At 47.2% G+C, this 19760-nt stretch overlaps 2 pseudogenes; one reads left to right on the forward strand and one right to left on the reverse strand.

The window, feature by feature from the left end:
- Positions 1–3429: 3429 nt before the first annotated feature.
- LOC136646276 (5S ribosomal RNA) lies at positions 3430–3546 on the forward strand (annotated as a pseudogene).
- A 10102-nt stretch (positions 3547–13648) lies between these two features.
- Positions 13649–13768, reverse strand: LOC136646817 (5S ribosomal RNA; annotated as a pseudogene).
- Between the last annotated feature and the right edge of the window lie 5992 nt (positions 13769–19760).

The raw sequence follows: 19760 nt of genomic DNA on the forward strand, positions 1-19760 counted from the left end.
GGGCACCAGGATGCAGGTCTCTTGTTATCAGGTGTTCTCCCTGGGGCATTTGGTGGGCCGCTGTGAGATACAGGAAGCTGGACTAGATGGGCCTATGGCCTGATCCAGTGGGGCTGTTCTTATGTTCTTAACTACAATTCCCAGGAGGCCTTGCAGGTCTCTTATTGTCTGGTGTGCTCCCTGGGCATTTGGTGGGCCGCTGTGAGATACAGGAAGCTGGACTAGATGGGCCTATGGCCTGATCCAGTGGGGTTGTTCTTATGTTCTCATTTAATTATTTCTTTCATTTTAATTTAACTATTTATAATTATTTATTTTAATTTGCTTGATGATGTCACTTCTGGCCATGACATCACTTCCAATGGGTCCTGGACAGATTGTCATTCTAAAAAGTGGGTCCCAGTGCTAAAAGTTTGAGAACTGCTGCAATAAGTTGTTAGTAAGTTGACACGGGGTGTGTGTGAGTGTGCATGTGTGTGTGTGAGAGAGAGAGAGACTCCACAAGTTTTCAAAATCACTAAAATCAGAATTTAGAGGAATAATACCATCATGTTATATATCAATCAATGCGTAATTTCATGCAGAATGCAATGAAACCAACCACATTGAAATATCCATGTTCTATCAAAAGCTACCACCAAAAAACCAGTGGGGGTGGAGCAATGGTACATCACCACGCCCACCACCTGGGATGTTGCCCCGCCCACTGCATGGGGTGACGCGCAGGACTCCCGCACCGGGTGACGTGAATCCTAGTGACGCCACTGACTGCCAGAGCAGGTAAGTCCAGCACAAGGGTGGTAGAATGGTGGGGGAGGGCAGGGAGGTGGTGAATGGGATGGGAGAGTGCAGTGATAGGGTTGGGGGATCAAATTGGGAGAGAGGTGGAATTGGCAGCCTCAGTGCACACCATATCCTATCCCCCTTCCTGGGCCTGATCTGCTGACATATCAATGCAGACTTGCGTCAGTCGGCACAAGAGGACAAATGTCCCCTTACCTCAAGGAGACCTCCAGCAGTCAAAATTCCCCTGTAGGATGCAGCAAAGCCCATGTTGGTGCCTCTGCATCAGTGCAGGGGATTTAGTTAGGTTTGGGATGTAATTTGCCTCAGGACGTCTGTGAGGGAGCTGTGATTTGTCTTGAACTGAGGAGTTCATAAGGTCCTGTGGTTGCCTGTGCATCTGTGACTTGAACACACACCTCCCACAGCCACGTACCATATACCTAGCAGTACTGGTGCAGGTCACAGATACTGAGAGCTATTGGCTTGATCTTAGCTGCACTGCATTGCCACCGAGATGATGGCCAGAGTGGGTATTGCTGCTTATCAGTCCAGGTCACCTCCCTGCATTACAATCTCTGCGCATGAACTGGAGGTTGTCCTTGACTTTGTGTACCTTGGCTCAACGATCTCTGACACTCTTTCTCTCAATACTGAGTTAAACAAACGCATTGGTAAAGCAGCTACCACGTTTTCCAGACTCACAAAGAGAGTCTGGTCCAACAAGAAGCTGACGGAACATACCAAGATCCAGGTCTTCAGAGCTTTCGTCTTGAGTACACTTCTGTACTGCAGCGAGTCATGGACTCTCCGCTCACAACAGGAGAGGAAACTGAACGCTTTCCATATGCGCTGCCTCCAGCGCATTCTCGGCATCACCTGGCAGGACAAAGTTCCTAACAACACAGTCCTGGAACGTGCTGGAATCCCTAGCATGTATGCACTGCTGAAACAGAGACGCCTGCGTTGGCTCGGTCATGTCGTGAGAATGGATGATGGCCGGATCCCAAAGGATCTCCTCTATGGAGAACTGGAAAGCGTGCAAGGAAAGCGACCACAGCTGCACAGGTAGACCACAGCTGCGATACAAGGACATCTGCAAGAGGGATCTGAAGGCCTTAGGAGTGGACCTCAACAGGTGGGAAACCCTGGCCTCTGAGCAGCCCGCTTGGAGGCAGGCTGTGCAGCATGGCCTTTCCCAGTTTGAAGAGACACTTGGCCAACAGTCTGAGGCTAAGAGGCAAAGAAGGAAGGCCCATAGCCAGGGAGACAGACCAGGGACAGACTGTACTTGCTCCCGGTGTGGAAGGGATTGTCACTCCCGGACTGGCCTTTTCAGCCACACTAGAAGCTGTTCCAGAACCACCTTTCAGAGCGCGATACCATAGTCTTTCAAGACTGAAGGTTGCCAATAACATAAAATATATATAATTGTTGTTTCACTCTTGGATTTCCATCTAAGTAACTCCTTGCTATTACGCAACCTGCCTTGCCCTGCCCAGGGCACGGGCCTCCTCTTCCCAAAGTGCCACCTTTGGAAACCTGACCATCTTCTGAACTTGAGGATATCCCTGCCTCTCTCCCCCACCCAGCAGATCTGTTTGCAGTGTTGGATCTTCTCAACCTCTGCCTGACCAGACTACCTTCCACCAGGCCCATCATATTGAAATCTGCCTATTCTCCCAGCTGGACTGAACCCTGCTGCTTGTCTCTGAACCCAGCAAAAATCCTGGCAGTGGTACAGACCTGTATGAAGACTGTAGCAGACACTTTTCTCTGAAAGTTTGAATTTGCTCTGATTTTTCACTGAAATTTCGCTTGTGGGTGCAGAATGAGAGAGATGAGCTACTGACAGGGTTAAGTTGGCTGTTGACTTCCTTTTCTCTCCCTCCAAGCCCAGAGACACAAACAGAGTTTTATGATAAATGTGGCCAATGTGGATGGCTCGGCAGTTAAGGTAACACAGGAAAGTTTTGATGAATGTGTCTGTCTGAAAATGAACATGACAGATGTAGCAAAATCATATCAGGCAGAAAAAAAGGTGCTCCAGTTAGTAAGAGATGGGAACCTTTCTCTCTCTCTTTCCTTGCTTGTGCATTTCTCTATTTGGACACAGAGTTGCTGGTCTACAAGGATTCAGCAGATTACAATGCGGGAGCATGAGAACAGGTGTGGTGATCACAGGCACCAAGTCCAGCCTTCTGTTTCCCGTAGTGGCCAAGCCAATGGGAGGGCATCGTCTTCCCTTGCTGTTGCCCGTAGCCAAGCAATTGGCATTCAGAGATATCTAAACTTGTCTACTCCCCTTTGAAAGTTGGAGATGCTCCCACCGCCCAGAATGGCTCTGAAGGGGAGGGGGAGGGGCGGCTTGCTTGGCATGTTCAGGTGCCTGCAAAACTTAGTGCTTTGTACCCCCTCTAGCTATGCACTGATCACAACATCCTACGGCAGTACGTTCCATGCATGAATGATGCACTGCCTGAAAAAGTACTTTATCTTCTTTGTCCTTGTTTTCCTGCCAATCGGTTTCCTTGGATGTCCTGAATTCTAGTCTTACAGAAGAGGGGGGAAAGTCTCTCGCAGCCCAATCCTATGCAGTGCCTAGAAGAGCTGCCAGGACTATGCTGTATCCAGCACTGCAACTAAGCGGGTGGTGGATCTCCTTGGGATGCCCGATCTCATCTGATCTCGGAAGCTAAGCAGGGTCAGGCCTGGTTAGTACTTGGATGGGAGACCGCCTGGGAATACCGGGTGCTGTAGGCTTACACCATAGTTTTTCGAGGCTGAAGGTTGCCAACCAACCAGGAAACATTTGTTCCCTTACCACGTCTAGCGCCTTGCCTGCTCAATGGAGCTATTTGGATCTGTACCAGCTTCTGGTGCAGAACTACAAGCCCCGTGTAAGGCTGGCAGGCCCAGGACAGGAATTAGGATGCGGCAGCCTGCTTTACCTTCCCTGCCCCCCTCCTGGGCTTGATCTGCCCCAATTCCACCCACTTCCTGCCCTGAAACACTCCCTCCCTGCCTCCAGAATGCCCTCCTTCAGCCGCCGCAACCACTGAGGTGCACTGAGGTGCAATTGCCCAGCAGCTGTCAGGTGGCATGTGGTGCCCACAGGATAGCACAGGATAGCGCTTACTCTCTAAGTGTCAAAAAGCACTTTTATGACACCCAGAGCTGGTGCTGAGGCTGTAGCTCAGGGGTGTCCAAACTTTTGGGCAGGAGGGCCACATCATCTCTCTGACACTATGTTGGGGGCCAGGGGGAAAAAATGAATTAATTTACATTTTAAATTTGAATAAATTTACATAAATTTAAATAAATGAATATATTAGAGTTGGACTGAATGAAGGTCTTGCAATCGCCCAAAGCCTATAAAAAGCCTTTCACAAAGCAAGGCCAGCCTTTCCTTCACTGCCACTGCTGCATCACATATGTGAAACAGCAAGCAGGGGAGGGAGTCCTCAGCCTGCAGCTCAAGCAAGAGGTCAAACAGTCACCCTCATGCTGAGAGAAGTTGCATCGGGCCAGCAGCAAGTATCCGGAGGGCCAGAGGTGCACTGGAGACTGGGGGCTCCCGTGGGCCGGATTTGGAGTCCTCGAGGGCTGCAAGTGGCCCCTGGGCCAGGGTTTGGGCACCCCTGCTGTAGCTCATAGGATTTGTCTGTCAATCAACTTCTCTCAATCATCGCACTGCATGGAATGTTATACACCTTTATCATGCTCTCTCCTCCTCACTGCCAGTGTTGTCTCTGATGGTCCAAGGGAGAAGGGATGGTCCATCTCTTCTCCCTTCTCCTTATAATGGTCCAAGGGAGACCATCCCATCTCATCCAATGGTCCATCCCTTCTCCCTATAAAGGTCCAAAGAAGAAGGGATTTGGGAGTCTAGAAAATACCATGCCCATCCATGATTCCCAAGACCCTTGGCTTGTGCTCCAATAGCAGTGATGTCTTCCTCTGGCCAGCCCTACTTGAGCTTGGGGTCAGGAGCAGCCATAACTAGAGAAGAATGGCTGTGGGACTTAAAATGGTCACTTTCTCTCTCCCAGCCTCATTTCTGAAGACCAAGCTAGACTGTATGACCGCAGACCGGTTGAACTTTGAAAAGGGCAATGCAGTTTGGGAAGGCACAAAAAAAATTTGTGAAAAACAGCCCTCACAACCCCGTCCAGTTTCAGCTCAGTCATAATGCTGTTGCTCTTTGAAGTAGCCAACATTCATAAGAACATAAGAACATAAGAACAGCCCCACTGATTAAGGCCATAGGCCTATCTAATCCAGCTTCCTGTATCTCACAGCGGCCCACCAAATGCCCCAGGAAGCACACCAGAGAACAAGAGACCTCATCCTGGTGCCCTCCCTTGCATCTGGCATTCTGACATAGCCCATTTCTAAAACCAGGAGGTTGCGCATACACATCATTGCTTGTACCCTGTAATGGATTTTTCCTCCAGAAACTTGTCCAATCCCCTTTTAAAGGTGTCCAGGCCAGTCACCGTCACCACATCCTGTGGCAAAAAATCCTGCCAAATTCAATGCTAGCTGCAAGGAGGTGGCAGTGAGGTGCAAGTATTTTGTGATCTTGTGTGTGGTCCCAGAGGTATCTGGTGAGCTGCCGTTAGATACAGGAAGCTGGACTAGATGGGCCCTGGGCCTGATCCAGCAGGGCTCTTCCTATGTCCTTAAATGAGAGAGAGAGAGAGAGAGAGAGAGAGAGAGAGAGAGAGAGAGAGAGAGAGAGAGAGAGAGATGGCCAGACCTCTTTCTGTCTCAGGTGTTCTCTGTTTGCTTTTATCCCACTGCCTATGTTTTTATTAGACTGTTTGAGGACTTCTCAGGAGTGAAGGCTGAAGCCCCAGGTGAGGGTGTGTGTGAACAGTGTCTTCCTTTCCAGGGCTGCTGACTCCACTCAGGTTGCATCATGTGGCATTAAAAGGTGTCATGTCGCATCACCCTGAGCACCGGCAACATGATAATGCAATGAGACATGCCAGATGCAGATCGCAGGAATCTGATCCAAAGTCATTTGCATCCTCTGATCAGAGATATTAACTGGCTGGAATCGCTGCACAAATCTAGGATGAGGCATTTTGGCGCCGTGGGCTTGGTTCAGGGTCAACGCTGTTGTGTAACATTTGAATTTTTTAGAACAGGAAGTTTATCCCTGTCTGTTAAAACAACAGTTCTGAAAAATCCAAACATTACATAAGAACATAAGAACAGCCCCACTGGGTCAGGCCATAGGCCCATCTAGTCCAGCTTCCTGTATCTCACAGCGGCCCACCAAATGCCCCAGGGAGCACACCAGATAACAAGAGACCTGCAAGTCTTCCTGGGAATTGTAGTTAAGAACATAAGAACAGCCCCACTGGATCAGCCCATAGGCCCATCTAGTCCAGCTTCCTGTGTCTCACAGCAGCCCACCAAATGCCCCAGGGAGCACACCAGATAACAAGAGACCTCATCCTGGTGCCCTCCCTTGCATCTGGCCTTCTGACATAGCCCATTTCTAAAATCAGGAGGTTGCACATACACATCATGGCTTGTAACCCATAATGGATTTTTCCTCCAAAAACGTGTCCAATCCCCTTTTAAAGGCACCCAGGCCAGACGCCATCACCACAGCTTGCAGCAAGGAGTTCCACAGACCAACCACACGCTGAGTGAAGAAGTATTTTCTTTTGTCTGTCCTAACCCTTCCAACACTCAATTTTAGTGGATGTCCCCTGGTTCTGGTGTTATGTGAGAGTGTAAACAGCATCTCTCTATCCACTCTTTCCATCCCCAACAGCTGTCCATTACACAACAGCAAAAAAAAAAAAAAAAAAAAAAAAGCAGCAAAAAGACCAGGATATAAACCCAATGAAAGAGAGAATCAAAGATGCGGTTACATAAGAAAGTGAATCCAGGCAAAGGCATGACTAGGACATGAGGGACACTTGCCATGGGTGCTGTGCCAAGGGGGCATGAAACCATCAGCACCTCCTCCTCTGAGGAGAACTTGTGCAACTTACAGTTCTCCCGGAGAAGGAAGCGCTAGCACCCCCATTCCTTTTTGGGGGCTGCTGGAGCAGACTGAGGCAAAGAGGCAAAGAAGGAAGGCCCATAGCCAGGGAGACAGACTAGGGACAGACTGCACTTGCTCCCAGTGTGGACGGGATTGTCACTCCCGAATCGGCCTTTTCAGCCACACTAGACGCTGTTCCAGAACCACCTTTCAGAGCGCGATACCAGAGTCTTTCAAGACTGAAGGTTGCCAACAGAAGCTGCTAGGTTGGCTGAAGCCATTTGCTGCTAGGGGTGGCATTCCAGCTGTGCTCCGTGGTGTGTTGCCTTTAGTGACAGCCTTAAACCACACTGCGTTGCTGGAATGCAATTTCAGGGGGCACAGTTGGCCCACAGGATTAGGCCCTTAGTCGGTGGTCATTAGCTAGATCATCGTTTCTCAATGCTTGTCCCCATACTGTACCACTTTGCATGGTCCACCTATTGAAAGTAGCACCGGAAGTAACTGACAATTATGTCATTGCCAGTTAGTTCTAGATTGGGAGGCCAGGAGCAATGTGACCCGCACCAGTAAGGGGCTCAGGGCAGACAGGAGGGTTTTATTGAGTGTGTGAATAGCACACACTGGAGCTCTGCCCACTGAGCCAAGCCTCCTATTGCTGTTTGTCATGTTGCATTGCTGGTCTTGCTGCCAGGCAATGGGGGTCTGGGGGTTCCATGAATACCACCAGACATCACCTCAAGTACCATTGGTGGAACGAGAACCTCTGGTTGAGAAACACTGAGCTAGATCATGTGTTATTCAACTCCATCAGTTAGGCTGCAATTCTATACACACTGACCTGGGAGTAGGTGACTCAGTGGAACTTACTTTGAAGTAGACATACATAGGACTATGCTATTAATTATGTGTTCGGGGAAGAAGCATTTTGTTTTGACAGTCTTGAGCCTACTGTCACTATTACGTGAGGGGGAGGAATCACATCTCTTTCTCAACACCACTCAGACCATTATAAACATCTGTCTGTCACCATTGTACAAAATTAAAAAGGTCCCCTTTTCTGTCTCTTTTAAGGTCCTTTTTAGATGGGGAAATCAGAACTGGATGCAGTCTTTCAAATGTGGCTGCACCACTGATTTCTAAAATGACATACAGTATGATATCAGTAGGGAATCAATCCTTTTCTAAAATCAAATTTCACAGATGCCTGATTTGTATGGAAAAAAAAAATACTATCATGCCTCGTTGCAGGATTTGCCTCTTGCCCTAGGGAAAGCCCTTATCGAAAGGGGGAGGGGAAAGAGGGGAAAGCCCCTCTTGCCCTGGAGAAAGCTCTCTCGGACCTGCATGAGCCAGCTGGCTGGCACAAATCTGTTGGCACCCGTGTCAGTGCCTGGTAGGGGGATAGGATGAGGTGCATGCAGTCACCACCGATCCCACCTCCTTCCCAGATCCAATCCACCCACATCCTGCCCCTGTCACTGACCTCTCTCCATTCTACCCCCTCCCCGCCCCCCAGCCCTGCTCGGTTTGGCAGAGAACTCACTTTCTCCTCCACTGTGCTTCACATTAGTGCACCTTCACATTAGTGCACCCAGCCTCTGCACCGTTGCAAAGCACTTAATGGCTCTTTTGCAATGTGTGGAAGCCTAACATGCTGGTGGGGTGCGCACTATACCGTCACACCAGTAAGGTAGGATCGGGCCCTTAGAAATTTCTCTTACTCAGTGTTCCTGTCTTAGCTGAAAAAAAGCAACGTACAGCAAAGGGTCTGCCATTCTTATTGGTGTGCACACTATAAAGCATTTTAGATGGAGTGACTGTTTCCATATGAACCTGCCAGGGCCCTGATATTGGCCTTCATGCCTAACTCTAGGAGAAATGCCTTTAACAGACACCAGAGGCAGGATCCACTCAGTGGTGGCACCACAACTTAATGCATCCCCTACTGAAAAATCTGACTGTTTACCTCTTTATCCATTTTAAAACAGAAACAGAGAGGTTTTCTTCTCTGCAAGGTCTTTTAAATTATATTTATCAGCTAAATTTTACTTTGTTCTCATCTGTTTTGCTTGCAGTCTTTAACTGCAACTTTAAGTGTCATTTAATAATCTGTAGTTACATTTGAAGTGTTTTGTTTATGTTTTCATAATGTCAGCTGCCTTGACCTGTTATTTACAGGAAATGAAAGATATGAATCCTCAGAATAAAAAAAAAGGTACTGTGTTCAGTCTGTGCTACTGGAATCCTTATAGAATCGTAGTAGAGTTGAAAAGGACCTAAAAGACCATCGGGTCCAACCTCTTGTTTGTACAGGCTGTCCGCAACTATAACATTATATGTCCACAACAGTTATATAACATAACTGTCCACAACTATAACATTATATGTAGACATATATGTATATGTCTACATATGTATTATACATATGTATTATACATATAACATATTATGCAAATATAATGACCTTTGCCCGGATGTGGGGACACTGAAGGCTCTGGATGTTGGATCTGTAGTCACATTCATGATCTCTTTCCTTGAAACACTGATGATGATGGTGATGTTGTTGTAGGACTTCAGATTGTGACAAAGCAGCAGAGGGGCCAGTTACCTCTTGCTTTAAGCAAAGAGGTGCGTCTTTGGGATGTCTATCTAGTACATATGCCCATCATGTAATTGTTTGTAATAGTATTTACTCATGTACAAACCCGTGAGCTGGCCAGAGATAGAGGATCTTGAGGAATCTTCACAGGCAGGCTGAAATATAGGGAAGGGGTTCGTTCCCCCCCCAAAAAATGTGAACAAGTTTTATATGAAGTTTATTTACTAGGGAAATTTGTAGCCTGCTTTCCAATTTCAAGGCAATTCCCAAAGCAGGACAGAAGAATAAAAGTACCAGATTAACAAGCTTACCCCCAAAATTGGAATAGTAAAAACAGCAGAATAAAACAGCTAAGATAAAAACACACACAACAGTAGAATAAAATCCAGACTTAATGAAACAGCAGAATGGAATCATCTGATGTGAAAACAGAAGTTGCCTGATACCCTGTTAGGCCACGAGTCCATCGAACGTAGTGCTGACTACCCTCCCAAACTGTGGGCAGGAATTTTCTACCTGAAGCCCTAAAATGAGAGATGCCACTGATTGAAACTGGAGGCTTCTGCCACGTTCCACTGCTCAGTGATAGCCCTATCCATGCAGCATCCTTGATATTTCTTGCTGCTGTAGTGGATGAAGGGCACAGAGCAATGGCGTAGCTAGAGGGGGTGCAAAGCACTAAGTTTTGCAGGGCACTTCACAGCAGCATGCAAGCGGCCCCTCCTCTTTGGAACCATTCCAGGCGGTGGGAGCAAAATGGAGGCACCCCCCATTGCACTGCACTGCACTGCACCCCCTCTAGCTATGTACCCCCTCTATGTTTTTATTTTTTTTTTTCTCCACACTTTTATACCGCCCTTCTTCCAAAGAGCTCAGGGCAGTGTACACAGCTGCTCCCCTCCTTTTGTCCTCACAATAACCCTGTGAGCTCAGTGAGGTTGTGAGAAAGTGGCTAGCCCAAAGTCACACATGAAGCTCATGGCTGAGAGGGGATTTGAACCTGGATCTTCCAGGTCTAAGGCCGCCTCCCTAACCACTACACCACCATGGCTCTCTCCCTCTAGCTATGCCACTCTAGCTATGCACCCCCTCTAGCTATGTACCACCTTTGCACCCCTTCTAGCTATGCCACTAGCACAGAGTCACATTTGATTTGAGGTCCATGGCATAGGATGACAAGAGTTGTGTTTGAAAATCCTGTCTTAAAAATAACTACTAATATCATCATGAATGAAGGGGGGACGACCCCAAAAGTGATTTTATATCAATTTAGAGTTTCGAATGTCAAAAGGCAAGCATTGCCTATGAGAGATCCAGCTGAGGGGTCATTTAGTCCAGCATTCTGTATCCACTGGTGGCCAAACAGAACCCAGAATGTAAATAAAGTCTGTCTCACGAGGAGGACTTGAAAGCAATGGCTCTCACGCTATTTATCCCCAACATCTGGTTTTCAGAGGACTGCAGCTTCCATACATGCAGGTCCATGTAGCTATCCTAGCTAATAATCACTGACAGACATTTCCTCTATGAATTTATCTAATCCATTTTTAAAAGCCTTCTAAGGCAGTGGCCATCACCACGTCTACGGCAATGAATGCCACATGTTAAGTACGTCTTGTAAGAAACATTTTGACGAGTGCTAGGCTTTTACACACACACACAGAGGGAGGAGGGAGTGAGGGGTGAGAGAAATTCTCTTCACACTGTTCATTAATCTGATTTTGTTCTACATTTGAAAGCTTCAGCTAATTTTTCTAAAATAAAAAGCCTTACGGCCCAATCCTATGTTGCCTTATGTTGCTGGAATGAACATTCTGGCACCTAAGTCACTTTCTGATGGTCATAAAACACAACTCGCTAGTCTGCAGGGCCTGGCCACTGCCACAAGTGGCGATCAGCCAACTTTACACACCAGCAGCTGGGGGACACCAGTAACTTCATGCAGGGGATTGGAAGGAAGTGAAAAAGGGGCAAGATGGAGAGAGGGAAGGATGGGAAAGGGAAGGGTGGGGATGAGTGCAGATCAGGGCATAGGAAGGGGGTCGTATTAGTGGCAGCAGCACACACCAATATCCTAACCCCCTTCCTCACTTCCCTCCCTGCACCCCTGACCTGGGTCTACATAGACTTCCACCCAAAATACACTTGGGCCAAAGAAGGAGCTGAGGCATCACTGGATGAAATCACCAATCTCACTGAGAAATCATGACTGTCCATGGCCTAAAAACCTACCATTAGTCCAGCATCCAAATTCATGCTCAGAGCACTCTGAAGTATTATTTGATGTGTGGAAGTTGGTTGAACCCATGTGGGTAGAACTGTGACAAGATGGGGTGTTTTTCACCTTTTTATACTGCTCTTCCTCCAAGGACCTCAGGGTGGTGTACATGGTTCCCTCTTTGCTTTTGTCCTCACAACAACCCCAGAAGGCAGGTTAGACTGAGAGATAGTGACTGGCCCAAGCTTCATGGCTGAGTGAGGATTTGAACCTAGATCTTCCAGCTGGCACAGGTTTGAGTAGACCTGGCAGCCTGGTGTGGGCTTTCCCTAGGGCAACAGATGTTCCCTTACTCCAAGGAGGCTTCCAGAGGGCAATACTCCCCTGTAGGCAGGAGGTCTGGTCTAGAGGGTAGAGCCTCCATTTGCCTGAAGATAACATCCGCAGGTCACCAGTTTGAGGCCACCGGCACCGTGCGACCTTGGAGCAGCTGACAAGCTGAGCCGAGTTATTCCATCTGCTCTGAGTGTGGGAGGATGGAGGCCAGAATGTTGTGACCAGATCAGAAAGAAACATGTGAATGTTGTGGTTTCTTGAAAGATAGAACCTTCTTTCAAATTGTAAAAATCCCTACGGGGATTTAATTAGCCTGCCCATGTAAACCGCCTTGAATAAAGTCCGAGGACAAATCTGAGGACCAAGAAAGGTGGTATAGAAATACCTTTATTATTATTATTATTATTATTATTATTATTATTATTATTATTATTATTATTATTATTATTATTATCAACAACAACAACAACAACAACAACAGTATTAATATACCGCTTTTCAACAAAAAGTTCCCAAAGCAGTTATTATTATTATTATTATTATTATTATTATTATTATTATTATTATTATTATTAGGATCAGTGGGTCACCACACTGGTGCCAGGAGTTGCATTGGATTGGGCTGTTAGTCTGTTCTTGCAGGGGAAGCACTCCAAACCCTTGACTATTTGAGCTGCCCTCATCTGTACCTTTCCCATTCGACAATCTCCTTTTTGAAATGGGTTGATGAGAATGTTCTAAATATGACCACATAACACAACAGATTCCTTAAAGGTATGTTGTGTTTTTTATTTTCAATCAGCGCCATTCAAAACCGACGTGACCTTCATGCACAAGAACCACGAACACTTAACTTAATTCAGTGCCTCAGTTTTGGTTGGTTTAGGGATATAGCGCAATTTTTTTCTACCAAAAATGACCAGCTGCTGAGACGGCAACACAGGTTCCAAGTCAAAGCTAACAGTGCAGGCAGAATGGCCAAAGTGGGGCTCATCATCCCAGCTGAAAACATGTTGCGCTGTGACTTGGAAGCCTGCTTTCTCGTCTTTGAGGGACAGCATCACATCAGTTTAGCTGTTAATTTGTCAAAACCAATCACGCTCCTGAGTCATAATGAAAACTCATTTTATTTTTAGCCTAATTTAATAATGAAATAAAGCAGCCACGCAAGGGCTTCAGATATGGGTGAGAGCTCAAAGACAGTGCTGAGCTCCTGCCTGGAAAGTGGGAGTGAACACACCCCAGTGTTAACCTCCAGCTCTCCTGTGATCTTGCCCTTCCACACAGATTGCAATGCGTCAAGCAGCTCCATAGGCACATGGAGCTTTGCACATGAAGAAGAGCAGCAGCGGCGGAATAAATTTCATTCATTACAGGTTTATTTTGCTCCTTCAGTGAGGAACTCAGTGCATGTGCCCTCCCCCAGTATAGCCTCATAGCAATCTTGAGAACAGGGATGTGTGGTTGGTGGGGAAGGCAGGCTGGCAGCCAGGCATTGAGCCCAGCCAAAGGCCTAACCAGCAAAGCACTCATCTTTTGCTTTGCTGATAACCAGCAAAGCACTCATCTTTTGCATGGTTGGCAACCTTCAGTCTCGAAAGACTATGGTATAAGCCTACAGCACCTGGTATTCCCAGGCGGTCTCCCATCCAAGTACTAACCAGGCCTGACCCTGCTTAGCTTCCGATATCATGGTCTAAGCCTACAGCACCTGGTATTCCCAAGTGGTCTCCCATCCAAGTACTAACCAGGCCTGACCCTGCTTAGCTTCCAAGATCAGACGAGATCGGACATGTGCAGGGTAACAGTTGCTGCATGCCTGGCCACAAACAACCTGTGGCAGGGGCAAAAAGAAGAGGGGGAGACAGAACTAGAACTCACACCAGCTTCTTCCCAAAGCTGCTCTCTCACTGCCCAGCCACAGCACAGTAGACAAGCAAAGAGCACTACATCTGGGATTTAAAAGTTCACCAGCACTCAGAGATACACTGCTTTAGAGCGCTGGAGTTCAATTTAGCTACCTTGGCTAGCAGTAAATGATAAACTTCTCCTTTATGCCTCTGTCTAATCCTATTTTGAGCCCATCTGTTCTATGGCGATTGCTACATTTTCCATTGTGGGGTAAATTAACCATGCATTTTGTGAAGAAGTTCTTCCTTTGTTTATCCTGAGCTTACTGCAAATCAACTTTATTGGGTGACCCTGAGTCACCTAATTAAATTTATTTATTCCATGAACACCTCCAAACAGCTATAAGAGAGGGATAAAATTTCTCTGCATCCACATTTTTCACACCATTGATTTTATTTGTACACCTCTCTAATGTCCCACTGTAGTCATCTTTTTTTTCCCCTAAACCCAAAAGCTCCAGACATTTCAGTCTGCTTTTTTCCCCTTTCCCCACAGCAGGAGGGAACATGCACATAATCTGTTATCAGCATCCTGAAATCCACAATTCCTCCTGGAACTCAAGCGGAGCGGAACCCAAGTGATATTGGCATGGCTGTCTTGGCTGGAGTGGAGCTGAGAAAATTCACTCAGCCCTCTTCCTGTCTTAGGACCTACGGCTGCAGCAGATTCAAATGAGGCATTGCGGCATACAGTTGTGACATTAAAAGGCATCAAATGGTGAGTTACTTGGTTCCTTTTTCTTTCCCTTAACTCTACAAGGCTTACAGTTTGGTCTTTACACCATCTTGGATCTCTTTTTATTGTGATCTCTCAGCACCAGTTTGCTTGGATTAGCCCTGAGTTCATCTGGCCAAGACCCTCCAACTTTGATTTAAAATCAATGGCACCACTAGGGGGTGCGGAGGTTATGGACTGCACTGGGTGACATCATAGGGGTTGATGACACTGTTATGTATGTAAGTTATGCAGGTTTGAAATCCCGCATAACTGATTGGCCCAGACTTATGGCTGGCTAATCGGGTGATGGATTGAATCCTACCATCCTACTAGATTGGCCCTCTAGTTAAGGTTTCAGTTGCACCAATCATGGGAAGTCTGGGCGGAGCTAAAGGCTATAAAAAGCCAGGGGTGTTTGCTTTGTGTTTCATTGCCAGGTTCTGTTCTGAAGACGGAATAAACATATTGAGCTGTTATCTCTATGCCTTCCTTTATTTGCATGGACCAGGGGTGTCTAAAGTTTTTGGCAGGAGGGCCACATCATCTCTCTGACACTGTGTCAGGGGCCAGGGGGATAAAATAATTAATTTACATTTAAAATTTGAATAAATTTACATAAGTTTACATAAATGAATATATTAAAGATGAACTTATATTAATGAATGAATAGCTCAAGGCCTATAAAAGGCCTTGCACAAAGCAAGGCTGGCCTTTCCTTTGCTGCTGCTACTGCATCACAGACGTGAAACAAGAAGCAGTGGAAGGAGCCCTCATCCCACAGCTCATGCGAGAGGTCAAACAGTCACACTCACGATGAGAGCAGTTGTGTCAGGCCAGTGTGGGCTCCAACAAATCTCTGGAGGGCCAGAGTCTCATTGGAGACTGTGGGCTCCCTGAGGGCCGCATTGAGAGGCCTCGAGGGCCGCAAGTGGCCCCAGGGCTGGGGTTTGGGCACCCCTGGCATGGACCCACGATATAACAGACACCAAAAGCTAAGGAGCTCAGGTCTACCTTTCTGGTAGGCCTGGCCTTCTGGTTGCCTGGCCTCTGTCTTTTGTCCTCTGCTAGGTCAAGTCTATCCAACAGGAGGAAGAGAGATGGCCAGCCAGGCAAATCTGGGGTACCCAGAGCTCTAGGGGTGGGTGCAGTCTGTGGGGGGGGGGGTGACACCATGAATTACCATACTGGGTGACACCAACCACAGTGAATTCACTAGTTTAAATTTCACTTTAGTCAAAATTTGGTGGCAACTCTGAGAATGCAGATGGAAAGAAATCTTTCACCTTCATCTAGAACTCAGAGTCACTCAGTGACATTGACTGGTGGTCAGTTCAGAAGATTCCAAAATAAAGTACACCCAGTGCAGAATTCATTTATGGACTTCGCTGCTGTAAGGTGCCGTGATGGCCACCAGGTTAGGTGACTTGAAAAGGGGATTAGATACAGCCATGGAGGAGATATTGACCAGTGAACCTTCAGATTCAGAGGCAGTGGACTACTGATTACCATTGGCAGGGGGTGGGGTGGGATAACAGCAGGAGAAGGTACTGCCTTCCTGCCCTGCTTGTGGACTACTAGTCAGACCAGTTGGAAACAAGCTGGCCTGGATGGAGACTTGATATCTGATCCAGCAGGACCAGACTGATGCAATTTCCAGTCCTATGCTTCCCTACTGAAGAAAGATGAAATGTGGCAGTCTGCTTCCAAGTTTCCTTTTCCGACATCTTTGTGCCTGCCACCCTGCTGTGCAGAGATTAAAGAAAACAAATCTCTCTTAATAGTAAGGAATGGGAGGGAGGAATAATGTATGCTGCCTCACAAATATGCTGGAGCTTTCTAAATACCAAGGGCACTTCAGGACGTGATAATTAACTGATCTTTAGGTCAGTTAGGCATCAACAAACTATGCAGAGAAATACAAGATACAAATGCTAATATTTGCCCAGATTTCACATGTCACGATAGTTGACAGATCAGGTGGGACAGTGACGAAGCAAGTCTGTGTTGTGATAAGCCTGGAGCACTTTGCAGAAAGTCTAACCATATAGTGAGAGACGTTCCAAGTTTTCTTTTTATTGCCATGGCTGACACCCATAAACGGGTCCACAAAACCCCAGCTCAGCCAGGAACTAAATGAACAGCCTCGGACAAGTCATAGGTAAGCAACTGCAAGCTGGTCTCAGCAGTGTAGCTAGAGGGGGTGTAAAGCACTAAGTTTTGCAGGAGCCTCATCACAGAATGCAAGCAGCCCCTCACCTTTGGAGCCATTCCAGGTGATGGGAACAAAATGGAGGAGAATGCAGGGAGGAGAATGCAGGGAGGAATGCAGTGTGGTTGGGCTGTGAAACTCCTTACCAAAGGATGGTGATGTCATCTGGCCTGGACGCCTTTAAAAGGGGATTGGACAAGTTTCTGGAGGAAAAATCCATTACGGGTTACAAGCCATGATGGGAATGTGCAACCTCCTGACTTTAGAACTGGGCTATGTCAGAATGCCAGATACAAGGGAGGGCACCAGGATGCAGGTCTCTTGTTATCTGGTGTGCTCCCTGGGGCATTTGGTGGGCTGCTGTGAGATACAGGAAGCTGGACTAGATGGGCCTATGGCCTGGTCCAGTGGGGCTGTTCTTATGAGGCAGGCAGGCGAATGACTCCGTTTTGCTCCCACTGTCTGGAATGGCTCCAAAGGGGAGGGGCCGCTTGCATGCTGTGGTGAGGCTCCCAGCAAAGCACTTTGCACCCCCTATAGCTATGCCACTGTTTGGTCTACATTTTCCATGGGGTTCAATCTAGATGAGCATTAGCAAATGGTTAATGCTTTGCATAGGAAACGAAATGAGAACTAGTATCAGTCCTAACTTGCACTAGCGCCGGTGAAGCGACCACTGCACTGGCACAAGTTCTCTTAAATGTGTCATATAAGAATGACTCATGAGCAAGCAGTCATGAATCCCACCAATGTGGCATCCAAATCCCTGGCCACCAGCGGAGGTGAGTGGAATGTTGAGCTGTGCAGGAGTGGGGGGAGGGTGGCAAGAGGGTGGAATGGGGGGTGGGGAGGGGGCATGGCAAAGCTTTGCTCTCACCACTGGGGATGTCTCCAACAGCAAGGCGGAGGGGCAGCTTTCATGGCGCATTAAGAACATACATAAGAAGAGCCCCACTGGATCAGGCCAAAGGCCCATCTAGTCCAGCTTCCTGTATCTCACCAGAAACTGCGGTGCTGTGCTACTGACAGGGGTGTCAAAGTGCTCAAGCAATGTTTTTCTACTTCTGAAGCTTCTATCATGCTCTAGTGTGACAAAGAGACACAACCCAAAAGAATTTTGGTGCAGATAGGTGTCACTTTGATTCTTTAAAAATTCTCATTAAATTCTACAGGACAAAACAGCCTGCCATTCATTTCTATGAACAAAAGTGCAGTGCTAAGCTTGAGATGTTACCAGGATACAAGCTTCTCTATACTCTCCCACCTATCCTAATGACAGATTTTTAATAATAAACCATTTAATAGTAATAATTTTACTTGTTCATAGTATAAAGACATAAAGTCAATTCACAACAAAGGGCTTTCTGTTTGATAAACTTCTTGGTTTTTCTTGTTAATTTTGGAATAGTTCTCAATGGGATCTGTATGGAATGTATTCTTTAATGTGTCAGGTCTATTAACATACTCTTTGATAAAGAAAAAAAAGATTCAGCATTATCTCTCAGGACAAATATGTATTTTCAACTCAATCAGCCCATTAAAAAAAAGCATTTTGATTTTTTTTCTTCTTCTTAGGAACACCAAAAAAAGCAAAGCAGAGCGATCTGATAATGTATTCATGTCTGAAAAGATCGGTGCCTATTTTACTGCTTCTGACTGCCTTTGTACTAAACTGTGTTTTCAGAGTTTTACATCATTTCATACTCCATGGGCTTTTGATTTACTTTCAAAGGGCGCGTAATAAGGTAAAGGAAGTGTTAGTTTTGCATTAGCTATGAACATTGCCGTGGATGAGAGGAAAGACAAGATAAATACCTTCCTGTACTTTTGTATACAGTAGAAATTCCAGAGCTAAGAAAAGGAGGCAAAAACAGCATCCTGGGTGTCTCGTGGTTGTGTTGGAAAACACCTTCCTGACGCCTCCCCTCTCCCGGGTAATTAGTGGCACAAAGTAGGTGTCATCCTGTAAGTTCCCCCCTAGCCCACAGCACTGCATGGATTGCTGTATGCAAGGGTGGGGAAACTGATGGAGAATTGTGTGATACAGCTGGGGATCGGGACATGATTTTTGGAGGGTCATGAAACTGACAAGCTGAGAGCGGACCGGGAAAATGTACTTTTCAGGCAGGTTGAGGGGAATGAAACCCCACAGGAATGGTCCTGATCTGCAGAAAGCAGGCCCCAATGAACTCTTGAGAAGGAAATCCCCGCCCCTTCAAGCTGAGAAGAAAATGCATTGAGCCCTCTGGAAAGTGAGCCACATGCACGTGCTTACTTGGGAGAAAGCAAGTGTGTCTCGGTTCCTATTGAAGGTCAGGTGAAGGGGAACACAAGGCCACCAGAATGGTCCCAATCCATTGAATGTGGAGCTCAGCAAGCGCTCCAGAAGGCTGTCCGTCCCCCCCCCCCCGTCACCCAGGCACAGCTCAAGCACCATAGGTCTCCTCCGGAGCAAGGGTCTCCTTAAGAGTAGGGGAGCCGAATAAGTATGGCCAGGATCCAGCCCACCTGGGGCCTACCTGGGAGTAGGGCCAAGGGTCACATGGCTGGAAGGGGTGGAGTCAGGAAAGCCAGCTGCTGGGCTCATAAGGAACTCAGCAGCCATGGGGGGGGAGGTTCCTTCCTGGGCTCTGGCTTTGGAAGGAGGACCAGGGGAAGCCACCCTGGTACTTACCCTAGACCTGTGCCTGTCCGGGGTAGGGTCAGAAGGCCCCAAGCTGGGGTAACCCCTGGGGGAGAGCTGGCCCCAAGGAGGAAGAAAGACTCCAGATGTTGGGCTTGCGAAATAAGTCCCGGAGAGTCTCCTGTCTGGCTCCCGACAACCCGAGGGAAGCCTGGGGAACACAAGGGAAACGGCAACCCGCGTCTTGGGCCAGCAAGGCAGGCTAAAAAACTAATACCGGGGTCTTGTGAAGCAACAAGATCCTGATGAGTGCAAAATGGATAACAAGAATAAACCGAGTGCGTAGACCAT

Source organism: Tiliqua scincoides, chromosome 3 (genome assembly GCF_035046505.1).
Source record: "Tiliqua scincoides isolate rTilSci1 chromosome 3, rTilSci1.hap2, whole genome shotgun sequence".
NCBI classification, from domain to species: domain Eukaryota; kingdom Metazoa; phylum Chordata; class Lepidosauria; order Squamata; family Scincidae; genus Tiliqua; species Tiliqua scincoides.